We start from the raw sequence: 5,695 nt of genomic DNA, 5'->3' as shown, positions 1-5,695 counted from the left end.
GCTTGTCTGAAAAGATGTTTCCGTCCTGCTCCTGTTACCTGTCAATCACCAGAGGCCTGTCCAATCAGATTTCAGGAGTAGCCAGCGCCATCCTTTCCACCCTTCTAGCTCCGCCCCTGTTTACTTGTGTGTGTGTGTGTGTGTGTGTGTGTGTGAGGGTTTTCATTCATTTTTTTTTAAATACATTTGTTGTAAAATTCTAACCATGGATGTTGGTCTGCTGTTTTTGTCTCTTGGAATCTATCCATAACAATTCTGTGTATCTCTGTTGTCATTGTGTTTCTCATCTTTGTAACATTTAATGATTTGTGTCTCTGTTTGTAGTTTTGCACACTTTTCTCCTAATGTTCTAAATTTCCTTGTTATTTTCAGTTTTCTTCGTGATAATTTTAGGTCTCTTTGGGTCATTTTGAATCTCATCATTTGTTACTTTTTTCTTTTTGTTCTGTTTAATTGTGTTGTGATTTTGTCTCTGGACGTCATCTTTGTCTTTCAACACTTTGTCCCACTCCATGCACTGAGACCTAACCGAGGCTCATAGTATCATGGGAAACCCAGCAGGTTGACATGTTCCAGACTTTACTTTGAGCATAAAAGATGAACTCTTAGTCACCAGCCCCTGCTGGGTTGCCATGTCACCCAAGTAGTTGTGCAAACACACAGCAGTCACATCTGTGTTGCTTATTTCTACACAATGTGCTGCACATAAAACCGCTGACATGTCAGTCTTGTCTTTCCCTCCTCTGATCTCAGTGCACGTATCAGCTGTGTCTCCCAGATTGTGGTCATGTTCTGCATTTTGTTGCACCGTTCAGCCTGTCTCCCTGCCTTTGTGACAATGTTATAAGCTCACTGATTACATGCACCCTGGCTGCACGCGCCTGTTCTGCATGTAAAGTGGGCTTTTGTGAAAGATGGACCGCTGACGGTGTTGTAACAGCCAAGCATGCAGGCTGCCGTCAGACTCTGTGCGTCAGCCCCTGGAGCTCCGCGGTGCTCTGACCCAGAACAGAATCTGTCTGCCTGGTATGGCCCAACGACTCCACGGCTGGTTCTCCAGACGGTAAATCTGTGTCAGCTGCATCAGCCTGGAGGCAGGATAACTCACACTCCATTAAAGAAACAAAAGGGAAAGAAGGTCGATAGAGACGAGGCAGAACGATTGGAGAGTTTTGGCAGCTTAAAGATTTACAGAAACACCTTGCACCCTAAATTTTTTATCTTTCCATCTCAGTATCAGAGCCTATTTGTGAAGATCAGTCTCCTAAGAGCCTGCATTATTCATAATAAACCTAGTGTGATTTCTCTTTCTGAGACTTGGCTTAATAGTAGTCTATCAGATGGTGATATTAAACTTGATAATTATGATTTGTATAGAACTTATAGGAGCTCTAGAGGTGGAGGTGTTGCCACATATATTTCTCCTAATCTGGTCTCAGAGCCGGTTCCACCAAAAGAAAATCTCCTGCATTCTGAAAGTCTATTTGTCAAAATGAAAGTCTATTTGTCTGCGATGGACTGGTGAGCCATCCAGGGTGTACCCTGCCTCTCATCTGCTAAACGCAAGGACAGGCTCCAGCTTCCCCGTGACCCTTAACTGGATGGAGCGGTACAGAGAATGAATGAATGAATGAATGAATGAATGAATGAATGAATGAATGAATGAATGAATATTCGTCAAAATCCTTTTTCACAAAAATAAACAGTCATAGGAAATATTATAGATCACCAAATGTTCCGGCCGAATCAAACAGGTGCATTTTGTCTATTATCAAATCTATTAAACATCACACAGAAATTTTGGGTGACTTCAATAATAACTAGTTGGATCACTCATGTAATAACAATTGTAATTCATTTGGTAGTATAAATTTAACGTAACTTATAACAGAACCCACAAGAGTTGACATCTCTTTTAGACTGGATTTTAGTCTCAAATCCAGACAGAATTACATCTGCTGGAGTACTACCAGACTCATGTAGTGATTTACTGTGTAGGGAAGATAAAAATACCTCGCCTCCATTCAGTGCTTTTTAAAGTTCAACAATCTAAAAACATAAATCTTGAGCTTTTCATTTAAGACATAATCAATATAAATTGGCATAGTTTTAAACTAATCCCATATGTTTAAGATGCATGGAATTACTTCTACAGAATTATTAAAATTATTGATAAATATGGAAGGTTATTAAAGTCAAGGGGATATATCTGCCCTGGATTAAAGGTTATTTAATAAACCTTTTTAAACAAAGAGATAAGGCATGGAAAAAAAAAATCATATCACGAAGGATTTCACTGACTATGCCACCTATGAAAAGCTAAGAAATACATGTACAGCCAAAACATGAAGTTCTAAATGACTAGCGTGTGTGAACGACTATATGAATGTCTGTCATCTATGTCTGTTTTATGTCTATGGAGGATCTATAAGAACGCAAACTTTTAAAAATATATAATAAACAACCACTGAGCAAATGATAATAAAGAACAGAAAAAAAGAGATTGTGTGTTGTGGTGGCCCAGCATACTTTTCCAGGCCGTTTTAAGCTGGCCCAATCCACACTAAACTATGGTGAGCCCACTAGTAGACCACCACAGGGGCACAAGGCCAGGCCATCCTCTACTGAACCAACCCCCAGGCCCCCACACCCACACCACGCTGAGGCCAACCTTGTTATGATGTAAATGAGAGGCGTATAAGTGTCTCAACTAAGTGCATTTAAAAAAAAGTGTACAGTGTGTGTGTGTGCGTGTGTGTGTGTGTGTGTGTGTGTGTGTGTGTGTGTGTGTGTGTGTGTGTGTGTGTGTGTGTGTGTGTGTGTATTTTTTGTTTGTTTGTTTCCTTTTCCCCTCCATGAAGTTTGTGGTAAATGTGTATTTGTCTAATCTAGATGCATTAAAAGATTGAGCAGTGCGGGCTCCACTTGCACGCCTCACTTAACCCTGTAACTATTATGTACTCAGTTGGCATGTGATGCATGATGATGATGATGATCGTGACTTCACTTCAGTACTTGAAAGCGTTAAGTTGAAGACACAAAAGTGGAGTAAATTGATGAGACTCAGCAGGAGCTTGTGTCAACGACAGGACTCCGACTCCAGCTGCAGGATCCCACCATCTCACAGAGCAGTGTCACCTCTGCAGGTGTGTTTATTTCTACCAGGAACCGCTTGTTTCTTGTAACAGTTTAGGACTTGAGGATCCGATTACTTGTTGAAGTAAATTAGATCAAAACAGATCATTTTCTCTTTATCTCCGCAGTTTAACTTTAAATGTGTTCATGCTTTTTATGGAGGCAACGTCTAACATTAAGTGAAATAATAAACATGGAAGTGTCATGTTTATTAGATGAAGAGGAGGAAGAACTGAAATGCAAGACAATGAGGCAGGAGGCAAAATGATGTAGGAGCTAGGATTTATTAAATTAAATGAGAGATGTAGTGATGGCAGGATTAACAAGAACTGGAACCAAAACTACAGTAAATAGAAAAAACTAATAAGAGACTTCAGAACAATGGACAAAGAAAAGCTGGAAAGAACCAATAACAAAAACCGGAACAGGATTGATGAGGATCTGGCAAAGAACTAAAGGAAGTAAGGGGTATTTATAGATGTTAATGATGAGCACGTGTGGTAATCAGGATACAGAAATCAACTGCAACAGAGGAGCAGGAAGACAAAAGAATAAAAAAAAAGAAGCATTACAGGCCAACATGAGTAAATAACTCAACCAGAAACCCAAAGATCATGACTGGCTGTCAGCACCATCTGCTGTTCACCCCTGGATGTCGGTGAAGTTGAGACATGTAAATATGCACCTGACGGTTAAAAATACCATCCACTGCATGATGGGAATATTATACTGAGCTGCAGCAGGAGATTCCTGGTCTTCTTAGATCTGTTCAGAAAAACGTTGCCCGGCAGTCGATGTGTTACAAATAAAATCTTTCTCTGGTATTTTAGAGATAAATTTACATGAATGCAGAATCTCTTCCTTCACACACACACTCCTGCTGGAGTAGTTCGACACCTATCTTTCCTCTGAGCAGCAGCGACCACAGCCACACCAAGCATAAAGACATAAACTCTTCTTATACTAAGAATAAAACAACAACCTGCAGGGACTGGAGAGCACAAAGCTTTGGAAATATAGTAAGAATCAGTCATGAGATGAAACACAATCAGTCTAGATTTTGATTTTGTGTCCACACACACCGTGTTTTTTGTGTGTTCTCAGTACTTTCTTTGGGTTTTTTGTGGTACTTTGGCACCTCTGTGTTTCTATAAGCCTTTGTAGTAATCTTCTGCTTATTTGTACATGTTTGTGTATGTAAGTCTCAGTATAATCTGCTATTTGATTCTTTTTTGTCCCATGTCAGAGCTTTGGTGTGGACTTCACATTGGTTCACCTGCTCACTGTGGGGGTTTTGGGTGGATGACAGCCAGATCTTGTGGGGCCTGTGTCTGCCACAGCTTTACACTTTGCTTATTTTCAGTATTCAAGGAAGTTATTTATAGTTTGATCGTTGGAAATTAAAAATCAGGTCTCAATAATCAGGAAAAAATAAATCTTTTTTTTATAAACTCAACCTAAGCCTCGATTTATGAGTTTCTCTGTGATAAATGTTTGTACCTTGGTCTGACAGGAGCTCAAATAGACTGTAACCGCCTGCTGTGAACCTCCTCAGGGCCATTAGGAAACAGTTTGTCTTCCATCCTCACAACAACAACCGACGTCAACTCCCAGTAACTTGGAAAAGGTGAGTCTTATCTGTAGAGCAAAAAGTTTCCTCAGCTTGTGCTTCACTGTGTTTTTCTTCCTCCCCTACACAGTTGAGATGTGAATCAGAGTTTACTGGAGCAACAGCTTGGTTGTTGGGTAATTTGTGTGTTTTTTTGTTTTGTTTTTTGGGGGGTTTTTTGCCAAAAATGAAGCAGTGACGCTTTTCTGCTGCCTTTTGTCTCCACAAGACAGACGTTTGAGTTCTTCCTCCACACAGAAGTTGAAGTTACTTCCGTGTTTTACTACATGTAGAAAAAAATTCCAACAGAGGTGTTACTGAGCCAACAAATATATCTATTTCTGTCCTGCACTGACATCAGTTGCCTCTCTGCATCATCTCTAATGACGCTCTGTGATCATGCAAGGAGCTGGTGAAACTTAAGAGCTTTCCAAAACAACATAATTCCTTATGAGATATAGTTTCTATGACAACAAAAATGACAGTGATGCCCAATTACCCATGTCGCCCACACCTCGCTCGCAGCATGTATGTTTACGTGTGTGTCTCAATGTCTTATTGTTCATTTATGAAAGCACAAGTTGTGCTTAATCACACTGAACGCTTTGTCAGGTTTACAATATACAACTTCTTCTTCTTCCTGTTATCCTCTATTTGCCGTTCACTTATAGATGGAGAGAGCTGTAAGGAGGGGACTCTTCAGAAAACTGGCACACTGAGATGAGGAGGAGGTAAAAAGAAAACCGATATTCTGAGAAAGCTCACGTTACATTTTCACACTGAAAATGTGTCCTCTGAGGAGAGTTGTTTCATTCAAACAATCAAAAAGCAGCATCCATAAAAGTTTGAGTCTTTGAGGAGCAAAGAAAATCTCTAATTTCTTCACAAATGTGTCAGAAAAATCATTGAACTGTTTAAAAACAAAGTTTTTCAAAGGAAGATTGGAAGGAA

The sequence above is a fragment of the Melanotaenia boesemani genome, chromosome 19, assembly GCF_017639745.1.
Source record: "Melanotaenia boesemani isolate fMelBoe1 chromosome 19, fMelBoe1.pri, whole genome shotgun sequence".
Classification (NCBI taxonomy): Eukaryota; Metazoa; Chordata; class Actinopteri; order Atheriniformes; family Melanotaeniidae; genus Melanotaenia; species Melanotaenia boesemani.
This window is presented reverse-complemented; position numbering follows the sequence as displayed.